We start from the raw sequence: 13223 nt of genomic DNA on the forward strand, positions 1-13223 counted from the left end.
TGTCGCAGGCACTAGGCAGACCCAGGCAAGTGAGGTACCATTTTTTTGGGAGACCTGGGGAAACGCTGTGTGGGTGGAAATTTGCTGATCCACGCAGATTCCAGAACTTTCCACCACAGAAATGTGAGGAAAATTTGTTTTTTTTGTCAATTTTTTAGATTTGCAAGGGATTCTGAGTAACAGAACCTGAAGGGAGGCAGTGGAGTCACCCCATCCTGTATTCCCCTGGGTGTGTAGTTTTCAAAAATGTATAGGTTTGCTAGGTTTCCCTAGGTGCCGGCAGAGCTAGGGTTCAAAAACGAAAGGTAGGCTCTTTGCCAAAAAAGGAAACGTTTTCACTGCAAAATTGAGGTGCGACCACGTTGCGTTTTGCACTGTTTCCTGTCGCAGGCACTAGGCAGACCCAGGCAAGTGAGGTACCATTTTTTTGAAGAGACCTGGGGGAACGCTGGGTTGGTGGAAATTTGTTGATCTATGTAGATTCCAGAACTTTCCACCACAGAAATGTGAGGAAAATTCGTTTTTTTTGTCAATTTCTTAGCTTTGCAAGGGATTCTGAGTAACAGAACCTGGAGGGAGGCAGTGGAGTCACCCCATCCTGTATTCCCCTGGGTGTGTAGTTTCAAAAATGTATATGTTTGCTAGGTTTCCCTAGGTGCCGGCAGAGCTAGGGTTCAAAAACGAAAGGTAGGCTCTTTGCCAAAAAAGGGCATGTTTTCACTGCAAAATTGAGGTGCGGCCACGTTGAGTTTTGTGCTGTTTAGTGTCGCAGGCACTAGGCAGACCCAGGCAAGCGAGGTACCATTTTTTTTGGGAGAACTGGGGAAACGCTGTGTGGGTGGAAATTTGTTGATCCACGCAGATTCCAGAACTTTCCACCACAGAAATGTGAGGAAAATTCGTTTTTTTGGTCAATTTTTTATCTTTGCAAGGGATTCTGTGTAACAGAACCTGGTGGGAGGCAGTCGAGTCACCCCATCCTAAATTCCCCTGGGTGTTTAGTTTTCAAAAATGTATAGGTTTGCTAGGTTTCCCTAGGTGCCGGCAGAGCTAGGGTTCAAAAACGAAAGATAGGCTCTTTGCCAAAAAAGGGCATGTTTTCACTGCAAAATTGAGGTGCGACCACGTTGCGTTTTGGGCTGTTTCCTGTCGCAGGCACTAGGCAGACCCAGGCAAGTGAGGTACCATTTTTTTGGGGAGACCTGAGGGAATTGTCGCAGGGTTTCCGTTCTCTCACAGAACTGTGCACAGAGACCTAGAACCTGGGTGAGTTAGGGTGACCCACAACTCACCATTGTTTCAGAAATCCCCTTACCTAGCTAGCTACAGTGTCGCATCGGTAGTAATTACTTCCCAATGACTTAGACAATCCAGAACATGAACTTAGAATACCTCAGGTATCGTGGAACACATGAACACTCTTTCGTTATATTATCATTCCAAACCGAAACTGGGAGGCAATGAAAACACGTGCAAGTTTGAAATGTTTATTTTTCAATGCAGCATTCTCAAACGCAGTATCTTGTATAATATCAATATACATATTATAAAAATCAGAGTCAGCAACATCGTCACTAATCCATAGTAAGCAAAAGGTGATAACATGTTATGATGCAAAATCTATAGAATTCTGTGTCACCTATATTTCGCGCACCCTAATTAGCATATTATATTATATCTAAGAAGGTCTCATCTGGGTTCTTAGCAGGGCGGACCCATACCTCTAATTCTCAGTAGTAGGAGATCACATCAACAGCTACCAGCTCTCAGCATGCTCAGCATCAAGTGTGTTGATTCATTCCCTGTAACTGTATCTTAAACCCACGTAGAGCCATAATTTGGCACAAACATTATTGGTGTTATGACTAACGTGGTGCGAGGATCAGGCCTACAGCAACCTTGTGTTAGGTTATTCTGAGAGTGTGCAGTTCTCAGTGTGCAGACAGTTGTACCAAGTGTACCAAGCACGACTGATATCAGTGCAATAACATATTATTCTCAAATAAACACATCTTTCGTCTAGGTTAAAAGCTGCAATAACAATTAGGTGTCGTGTGCAAAACCGAAGCAGAAAGAAAATATGGCGTTTAAACATTTAATAAGCACATGCTAACTTAACACAATATATAGAAACGTAGTAACCATATGACACCCCCCCAATGATCCGAGGACGGTTAAAAAATATAAGCCAATACTCTATGAGAGGCAAGACATGAAAGCAGAGTTCAATGATATTGAGCCAAGCTAAATGTATGTAAATGTATGTAAAATTTAAAAACACAATAATGTATTTATGAATGCCTATAGTGGCCACACAAAACACAAAAAGTCGAACTTGAGGCCTAATTTCAATTAACAGGCCTAGAACATATGAAAAAATCGAATGTTCGTATTGAAAAAGGCACCATTCAGAATTACTAAAAAGTCACGTGCCAGATGGAAGTATTCAGAGTCATTCCTCGTTGAATGAATATGCAAAATAGGTTGCTACAGCTTCCAACATGAAATCACTGCCATCATCCGAAAACAGTTCAGCCATCCAATTAAGCAATGGGAAAGAACATACGTGCTCCTCCAACACTGATTCCTCTAGCAACATCAGTGGACAACTCAGTGGGTTCTCGAGAACGCTCTGTGCCAGAAAGTCATGCGCCGCTGCGAATATGTCCCACTGACCCATTAGTCCATGCATCGCTGCTACAGCCATAACCCTTTCGCCAGAACAGACCAACTCGTGAGCCACTACGGGGTACATCAGCTGATCAAAGTTGACGTCAGGAGAAGTCGGTAAACAGAGACACAAATCAATGGCCCAGTCGAAATCACAGCTCAGGCAATGAAACACAGGCTGGACACAGGTAAAATAGGAAAATCTGAAGGATAATCCAAAAGCCGTGCTCAATGTCGCAAGCGGCAAGGATCCATAGTAATCAAGCATCCGGTTGCGAAACCACATCAGTAGGCGCTGTGCGTTTCCTTGCGCATGATGGGCATCCATGTTTTATAAAATAAAATATCACCAGAACGCCTGCAGCCAAAGCCAGCAAAACAGGAAACCCGCCAAACAGGCTAGCAAATATAGAGTGAAAGAACGCAGGGATAATACCAAATACTTTTTCAAACGTAGTCACGAGACCACTGCTAACCATTTTAAAAAAATGAGCCAGGCTCGTTGTGGAGGAGGCATTGAAGATTTGATGAACCAGCTCGCAAAAATGAAAAGGCAAATCAGTACTTAAAAGTGCTTGTACTTCTGTCCGCGTGTTTGCTATGTGAAGGACATATGTTTCTCGTGCAGAGCTCAGGGCCACCTGTTTTTGAGACAAAAGGGCTCTTATACGGCCTAAACCATTGAACTGTGCTCTCAAGGTTGGTATTCTTGGCCAAATTTAAAACTTCTGAATTCCCATGCGTGGGTGGATACAACACATTCTTGCAGCAAACCACCCTCTCTGACACGGTAACCACATATGCGATACCGGCCTCTAACCCACAACAAAACTCGTTATTCAAAAGTAAATAACTACCGTTGGACAACAACGTGAACGTGGGAACAATTGCAGGAACTGGTGTCCCTTTCAAAACACAGGCCAAATTAGGTTTGTCCTGATTACAAGAACCATGCAACTGGATGTGTCTGCATATTAGTGAGCGGTCAGGCGACTGTGTACATTCCTCACCATTCAGATTCACTTCATTTCCCTCCTTAAGGCATCTGTAAGTGTATGGTAAAGACCATGTCTCATGGAGAAAAGCACTGCCTAATGGTTCATATCGCCCAATGGCTATATATTTCATACAATTTGTAAATTTATACAAAGCAAAAGGTAATGTTATAACACCATGAATAAGCCACGTCGCAGCAGTCACTTCAGCCACAGAAAAAGGCAAAGATTCTAATTTTTCAATATGTAACATAGAAAATGTTGCATCTCTCATTGACAGCATACGCTGTTTTTCAGTCAGATTAAAAGGGGCAAACAACGATGAGACGTTCATAAAAGTCCATGGCACTCGACCAGACTTAAGAGTCTGTAGTGTCCATGCAAATTGCATCACAGAACGTAATTGATTTTGACCATGATATAACACGGACACTTCATCATGTACAATGTCAACAACAGAAGACACAATATTATTTAACGTGTAAATTCGGGAAGAAAGCGTGTTAATGCTGTTATCAACAACTGCAAGCACCTTCTCTAAATTTGCTTGATCAATAGCTCCCAGGCGTTTAGCAGCCTCAACCTGGGTAACTTTCCAAATTTCATTGTAAATCGCATACAGCCATCGTTTAGATCTACCATTAGCTGGGCCTTTTATAAAATCATTCAAATCCACATTATCATTTAATAGAGACAGATGTATTTTAACTGCAGCTAAAGTGGAATGTTGTAACCAATTCTGACACAGCTTCCCCACAGAATAAGTAGTGACAGTATAGTCTTCTTCAAAACGGGGATCGAGTCTGACTTTTGTGAACCCCTTAGCCAAACCCAGAAAACGGCGTTGGCAAGAATCAGCACTTTTATGCCACATCAGCCAACCTTTCGAATCCAAACTGGATATGTTAAAGGACGAATTGTGTATAAGAGTTTGCAACTCATGAATGGACAAATCAGTAAAATTACCCCAACCTGTATATTCCTCCAAATCTGGGATGGTTGGTGTATTCAATTTTTTAGAAGTAGCCAATCCAAAGCATGTTGTTTGGAAAATGGATGAATTTAAAAACAACATGTGATTCGGGATGAGACATGCACGGTGCAAAGCCTCAGTGCCTTGTACCTGCCAATCTTTGGTACCCCAAATCGATTTAAGGTCAATTGTTCCTTTCCAAAACTCGTAGCCATCTACAGCCAACCTGTCTAGAAAGGACTTCGAATACAGTCATTTTGTATCAGTAAGTCTAACTTTGGACATGGACATTTGTGTCGTTTTAAAATAAAATGACTCGGGATTAGATTGATTAAAGTCTGTAAAATAGGTGTATTTTTTCAGAAACGTATTGGAACTGCCTCCAAATGGAGTAGGGCAATGTTCCCATTGTGTATAATTAACAGCAACCCTCCTGGAGTTTGTTTTATGTAAAAAATGATTACCATAGTGTTGAAAACAAAACAAATCACCATAATTAATAGAATCTGTGTACAGATCCTCAGCATCAAAGGCAGCATAATACTTTAAATCAGAGAATAATGCTTCTATGGCCTGAATATCCCAATCATCAGAGCGTATATCTTGTTTAATTACATCTCCCATGTTTACTCTAAGCACATTTGGAACATTAATCACTTCAGTAGGCCCATGTATCTGAAACCTAACCGCATCCCACACAATCCCATCAAGGACAGGCCAAGCAGTAATGTTAACTGTATTTAAGTTTCGTTTCAGTCTGTGCGCTGAATGTGAAGAGGAAAGAGGGGCCAATGTTCCATTAAGGTACCGAATTCCTGTTCTTTCTTTAACGTAGTGACCATCAATCAGGCGGAAAAAATAAAACACAAAACCAATTGACATAAAAATATAAAATGAAAATAGGATCAACCAAATGTATGTCCAAGGCGGAATTAAAAAATGTTTTTTGAACAATGTGGCATATCTGGCAATGTTTGTGGGTTTCTTTGAAGTTTCCGAAACAGAGTCAAAAGAGAATCTGGACTGGCCTGTCAAACGGGTCTGTAAATCAGGCATCGATAAATCAGCAGGATAAGTGTAGTTTAGCTCATCAATGTTAGTATCAGGAATAGTATTTAATAAAGGACTGGATATGGCAGGCATCTCGAGGGACACCTCCTGTTCTGCACCAGATGTAATAGCCAGCACAGAGTGCCTCACCATGGAAGGACAGGATACAGCCGGTGTCATGCTATGAAGAATCGGCCACCCTGTGTGTCTTGACATTGTCAATAGAAATAAATCTGTTTTCCTTACGACCTGGAAGTGGTGGTAAAATGACTGTTCTTGTGCCCTTCACTCCAAGAACTCGAACCGGTGCTCGATATGAGGGACCAAACTCTTTCTTGTTATCGATCTTCTCTCGAACCAGTTCTCCAACTTGGGGTAGCCAGCCAACTACCGGGATCTGCAGCACATCATCCGATGTGGAGGGCAAATGTTCCTTTGCAAGACTGTCTCTGGTCTTTTGTAGATTCTGTAAAACATTGCAATGTTCGTCTACGTCAAAGGACGTGGCCTGGGCCTTGCTGTCTAGCCCATCGAGGTCAGGTACATACATCTTGATACCAAAGAGCATTTCGTATGGGGTCCGCCCACCCAGAGACCTTCTAGGGAGATTATTAAGCGCACGCTGCACGCCTACAATGTGGGCTAACCAGTTTCTACCAGTGCCTATAACTCGAGCTGTCAAAGATTGCTTTAAGTCGCGGTTCATTCGTTCAACTACACTATTACCCTCAGGTCTGTAGGGACTCGAAAATTTGACTTGGACACCCATCGAAACCATAGCATCCTTATACGCCTTAGAGGCAAATGCCGGACCCTGATCCGAATGGAAGGTACCACAGGCAAAAATTCCCACAAAGACTCGCAAATCCTTAATGACAGTACGTGAATCAGCGCTTCGATGCGGCCATACCCACACAAAGCGTGTGCATGAATCAACTGCTACTAAGATGTACTTATATGCAGTATCAGAAGAAAAAGGACCGCAGTGATCCAAATAAACACATCCAAGTGGTTTATTCGAGATGTACAACTGTGTTTGAGGCGGACGCGCAGCAGTTGAAGGCTTAATCTGCTGGCAAATGTCACATTGAAGAACATATTCACGCTTCTGTTTGTACAGTCCCCGCCACCAAAATCTCTGTTGTAGCTGAGTTACAGTGGCCGAGACGCCCGCATGCGCAGACGCCACACCTTCATGAGCCGCTGTAATCAAAGCAGCCCTGCGATCCGAGTTGGGAACTAGACGTTCGCCAACTTCAGGGATTTTCACATAAGGAACCTTATTGGGACTTAAGTGGTATGTGTATTTAGAAGGGAATCCCGCAGGATATTTACTTCCCTTCTGTGTTGCAGCAACAGCTGCCAAGATGTCATCATCTATTTTGCTACTGGATCTCGTGACTGCTGCAACTAGGTATTTCGATACTGCTGACTTCGCTGCTTCATCAGCAAGCGAGTTGCCAACAGCGTGAACCCCCACGCGCTGATGACCGAGAGTATGAATCACAAAGACAAGTGGCAGTTTCTCTTTAAGTCCCGCCACTCGTACCCAGATCGTCTTGTGTTTTATTGTGCTACCTTTGGAGTCACGAAAATCATTCTGAATCCAATAGAACAAGTTATCATTGTAAGACTGGACACAGTAGTAAGAGTCACTTACGATTAAAGTCGTCACACTATGATCTGCGTACTCTAATGCAAGCATCAGCGCACGAAGCTCTGCTAATTGTGCGGTGCAGTCCCCAAGTGTCTGCGTGTGCACGACACTGGACTCGAACTCATCGTTCACCATGGCACCGACCACAATGGCGCAAGCGGAAACGTAGGCATGTTTAGAGCCATGCGCAACCTGCGCCGAACCATCAGTGTAAATGATGCAATGGAAATCCTCCAACGGCCGCATTGCTAACGGAGCAGGATGAACAAATTCATACTGTAAATACTCCTGCGACCTTAAAGTGGCGTCAAAAATAAACGTGACATCCTGGGACGTCAAGGATGCAGCCCATTGAATCCACCGAGGGTGCAAAGCTTTGGAATTAGGTACACTGGCTTTCGTAACCGCCTCTAAGGCAGGACACGGGGTAACAACCAACATGCGCTTTCCTTGTGACAGGGCACGTTCCTTAAGAATTGCCATCTGTACAGCCGTTAAAACCTTCTCTATAGTGGAAAACCGCAATTCAGCCGAAGTGTACAGGTGTGACTTGTAAGCAATAGGTACTGTGTCTCCTTCATTAAAAGTCAGGTACGTGAAACCCACCGCCCCAGGGATAATTCTTATCACCAGGTTGGTTTTGTTATCACGAGTCTGTAAGTATTCAGAAGCGAGCAAATCAGCCTGCAAAGACTGCAGAATGGCCGAATGCTCAGGCAGCCAGCATGATTTGGAAAAAGATGGTTGTATCAAAGCATACAAAGGCTTGATACGCTGGGCATATTCCGGAATGTATGTCCTTCCGAAATTCAAAAAGCCCAGTAGAGATTGTAATTTTTTCAGTGTTGTCGGAGAGCACAATTGTGCACATTTCTCCAGGAAATGGGGTGCTAAACCCTTCCCTTCGTTGTTAAGCTCGTAACCTAGAAACAACACTGTGTACTCTGCAATGTGCGACTTTGCAAAGTTAAATTTGTAACCTACGTCAGCAAAGTTACAAATTATGCTATTTACTCGACACAGATGCTCCCAAAGATCGTCGTCTGTGAGATAAATGTCATCCACATACGAACAAGCAACTGGGTCGAAGCTCTCCGGCAGAGAGACAATGCGTGCGGAAAACACTCCAGGACTATTCTTGTAGCCCATTGGGAGTCGTTTAAACATTTTTTGCACACCGGCGCATGTAAAACTGGTCCATTGGGAACTTAGACCATCTAATCTATGGGCATAAAAACCATTGGAAATGTCAAGCGTGGTTTTGAACCGTTTACGCTCAAGACTATTCACTAACGCAGAGCCATGCGTATTCTGTACTGCACAGTTACGGCAATGCGAGTTCAAATGCCTATAATCCAAAACCAAACAATATGAGCCGTCCGGCTTGTTCACAGTAAAAAGGGGGTTATTCATCGGTGACACACATGTTTCAATTACACCTTGATATTCCAATTGTTCAAGGATAGCTGCGACCGAAGCTTTCGCTTCACGCCGTATGGGATATTGAGGTTGAGGCTGTGGCTGTGACCGCAAAGGAATCTCGTGGCTTGGTGACAATTTATCCCAGCCACACTGATTGCGGTACACAGCCGGCGCAAGCGCCAGAGCCCACTCTTCTGTAAAATGCAGCGCCTCCACCCTCGGCACAGTGTGCGCGAAGCTGGGTAGGATTACCTCCTCCCCTCGCGGAGCTGCTAGAACAAAAGGTGGGGGCCAGTCAGCCTCCGAAAGTAAAATGTCATACGTAGACGAGAGATTTTCCCAAAATACCCCTTTTACAGTTCGCTGCATGTCACCTTCAATTAACAGGACAATTTCAAAAAGTCTTTCAGGGGGAGCAACATGCGTATCAGCAGTTTCAATTACAACATAAGAATCAGTCGCTGTCACCTTCAACAGTGGACGGAGGGCCTCTCTCACTATGGTAATCTCGGCTGCGCTGTCCAGCAAGGTCAGAGCCCACGTCAGATTCCGAAGCCGCGTTCTCACTATCTGGGGCATAACGATGCGCGGTCAGGGCGGCGACTTTCTTCGTAGCAAACTGTGGTCTCTTGGGCGTAGAGCCTTCCTGCTGCTCTCCACCGTTGCGCTGGCGGGGCTGACCACGTCCTTGCTGGCCACCCCGGCCCCTGCCGCCCCCTCCACCACCGGTTGACGGAGCCGATGAGTCCTGAAAGGAACGAGGAGAGCGTTGGTCAGAAGCCTGAAACCTCTCAGGCGATTTAATCATCGCGCGGTCGCGCAAATCATAAACACAATCCGACTGCGCAGGCAACGGAGATGCAGGAGCAGAAACCTGTGTTTGTTGTTGCTGTTGCTTACCCTGATTCTGCTTTTTAGGCCAATTCTGCTTTTTGGACTTTTGTTGACCACTAGTTTCCGATGTCTGACCCTGGGGCTGTTTCTTTTCCTTATCCGGAGAAGCTTTTACCCCCTTCGCATTGCGGCCAACCATTTTGTAAGCAGTCACAATAATCTTTGCCAACTGTCGGGGTCGGTCGGCCTCTTGAACCAACGCCAACGCGTTAGCCACCTGAAAGTTCACTGCATCCCCCTTGACATTCGCAAGGATCAGATCACAAACCACTTCAAATGAGCCACACAGGCGCATGCCCAATTCAACAGCCGCCTCTGGTCCGTGTTCGTCTTGAACCCGTTTAAGGACCCCACCTAGATTGGTCACAGACGGGGAGCCATAGCACCTCGAATAGACCGCCGCAAAAGTTTTTCCCCAGGTTTCACAGTCAGCAAGGTCAGGAGCCAGATCTTTCGGCAAACTCAGTGTAAGAATCCGGTGTTTATCACCCGGACTCGTATTGGGAAACACAGCTTCCAGCTGGCCGAATTTCTCAGCAAGCCAGAAAGGAAAATCATCCTTTTCTTGGGGCTTCTTACCCATCACGGAATTAACCATGACCGGATTGATCTTCAGACCAGCATGTTCTGCACGAAGCTGTGCGCCCCTAGGGACCGCGTCCTGAACATTACGGCTAGTGTAATGAACAAGTGCTCTAATCACTTCCACAGCGACTTCATGAAGCCGCCGCAGATCTGCCAAGGTACAAGTGGCACGTCGGGGGTGAGGAGTGAACCCAGCCAAAGTGGGCCACGGAGTGCCCGGAATGGACAATGGACCTAACCTCGGAGCGGTTAAAGCGTGCGGTAGGGCGCCACCAAACCAAACTCCATGCTGCCAAGCGTCAATAGGTACTTCCAGTGCTCTGTACGGAGCGTACGCAACCGGTACATCTGAAGCAGTGTAGGAGTGGAACACACCAGAATAAGCGTCCACTGGCGGAAATGTCACCCACGAATAAAACAGTTCGTACGGGTAAGCATGTTCCGCACTCACCACTAATATCACAGCCAAGCCCTCCACAGGAACATCATACATCCGCAAATGGTCACGCACCGCAATGCGACTATGCTGCGGGATGTCCACGGCTTGAGCCATGTCAGCACAGGAACGAGAAAAAACAAATCTTACTTTGTAGCACAACTGGGTAGTAATTCAAAGAAACCTTATATTGATTCAAGCTTGAAAAAGACCTATTTCAAAAATAGGTAGGTTCTTCCGACACTGCCGTTTTCCGGAAACGGGAATGTAGGCGTTAAGGTTTGAACGATATACTACTCGAGTGTCATGAAATAAGGCCAATCAACGTATGGGCGCCATGTCGCAGGGTTTCCGTTCTCTCACAGAACTGTGCACAGAGACCTAGAACCTGGGTGAGTTAGGGTGACCCACAACTCACCTTTGTTTCAGAAATCCCCTTACCTAGCTAGCTACAGTGTCGCATCGGTAGTAATTACTTCCCAATGACTTAGACAATCCAGAACATGAACTTAGAATACCTCAGGTATCGTGGAACACATGAACACTCTTTCGTTATATTATCATTCCAAACCGAAACTGGGAGGCAATGAAAACACGTGCAAGTTTGAAATGTTTATTTTTCAATGCAGCATTCTCAAACGCAGTATCTTGTATAATATCAATATACATATTATAAAAATCAGAGTCAGCAACATCGTCACTAATCCATAGTAAGCAAAAGGTGATAACATGTTATGATGCAAAATCTATAGACTTCTGTGTCACCTATATTTCGCGCACCCTAGTTAGCATATTATATTATATCTAAGAAGGTCTCATCTGGGTTCTTAGCAGGGCGGACCCATACCTCTAATTCTCAGTAGTAGGAGATCACATCAACAGCTACCAGCTCTCAGCATGCTCAGCATCAAGTGTGTTGATTCATTCCCTGTAACTGTATCTTAAACCCATGTAGAGCCATAATTTGGCACAAACATTATTGGTGTTATGACTAACGTGGTGCGAGGATCAGGCCTACAGCAACCTTGTGTTAGGTTATTCTGAGAGTGTGCAGTTCTCAGTGTGCAGACAGTTGTACCAAGTGTACCAAGCACGACTGATATCAGTGCAATAACATATTATTCTCAAATAAACACATCTTTGGTCTAGGTTAAAAGCTGCAATAACAATTAGGTGTCGTGTGCAAAACCGAAGCAGAAAGAAAATATGGCGTTTAAACATTTAATAAGCACATGCTAACTTAACACAATATATAGAAACGTAGTAACCATATGACAGAATGCTGGGTTGGTGGAAATTTGTTGATCCACACAGATTCCAGAACTTTCCACCACAGAAATGTGAGGAAAATTCGTTTTTTTTGTCAATTTCTTAGATTTGCAAGGGATTCTGGGTAACAGAACCTGGTGGGAGGCAGTCGAGTCACCCCATCCTGAATTTCCCTGGGTGTGTAGTTTTCAAAAATGTATAGGTCTGCTAGGTTTCTCTAGGTGCCGGCAGAGCTAGGGTTCAAAAACGAAAGGTAGGCTCTTTGCCAAAAAAGGGCACGTTTTCACTGCAAAATTGAGGTGCGACCACGTTGCGTTTTGCGCTGTTTCCTGTCGCAGGCACTAGGCAGACCCAGGCAAGTGAGGTACCATTTTTTTCGGGAGACCTGGGGGAACGCTGTGTGAGTGGAAATGTGTTGATCCACGCAGATTCCAGAACTTTCCACCACAGAAATGTGAGGAAAATTTGTTCTTTTTGTCAATTTTTTAGCTTTGCAAGGGATTCTGTGTAACAGAACCTGGTGGAAGGCAGTCGAGTTACCCCATCCTTAATTCCCCTGGGTGTGTAATTTTCAAAAATGTATAGGTTTGCTAGGTTTCCCTAGGTGCCGGCAGAGCTAGGGTTCAAAAACGAAAGATAGGCTCTTTGCCAAAAAAGGGCACGTTTTCACTGCAAAATTGAGATGCGACCACGTTGCGTTTTGCGCTGTTTCCTGTCGCAGGCACTAGGCAGACCCAGGCAAATGAGGTACCATTTTTTTTGGGAGACCTGAGGGAATGCTGGTTGGTGGAAATTTGTTGATCCACGCAGATTCCAGAACTTTCCACCACAGAAATGTGAGGAAAATTCGTTTTTTTGTCAATTTCTTAGAGTTGCAAGGGATTCTGGGTAACAGAACCTGGTGGGAGGAAGTCAAGTCACCCCATCCTGAATTCCCCTGGGTGTGTAGTTTTCAAAAATGTATAGGTTTGCTAGGTTTCCCTAGGTGCCGGCAGAGCTAGGGTTCAAAAACGAAAGGTAGGCTCTTTGCCAAAAAAGGACACGTTTTCACTGCAAAATTGAGGTGCGACCACGTTGCGTTTTGCGCTGTTTCCTGTCGCAGGCACTAGGCAGACCCAGGCAAGTGAGGTACCATTTTTTTGGGAGACCTGGGGGAACGCTGAGTGGGTGGAAAATTGTTAATCCACGCAGATTCCAGAACTGTCCACCACTGAAATATGAGGAAAATGCATTTTTTTGTCAATTGTTTAGCTTTGCAAGGGATTCTGGGTA

The sequence above is a fragment of the Lissotriton vulgaris genome, chromosome 3_1, assembly GCF_964263255.1.
Source record: "Lissotriton vulgaris chromosome 3_1, aLisVul1.2, whole genome shotgun sequence".
NCBI lineage: Eukaryota > Metazoa > Chordata > Amphibia > Caudata > Salamandridae > Lissotriton > Lissotriton vulgaris.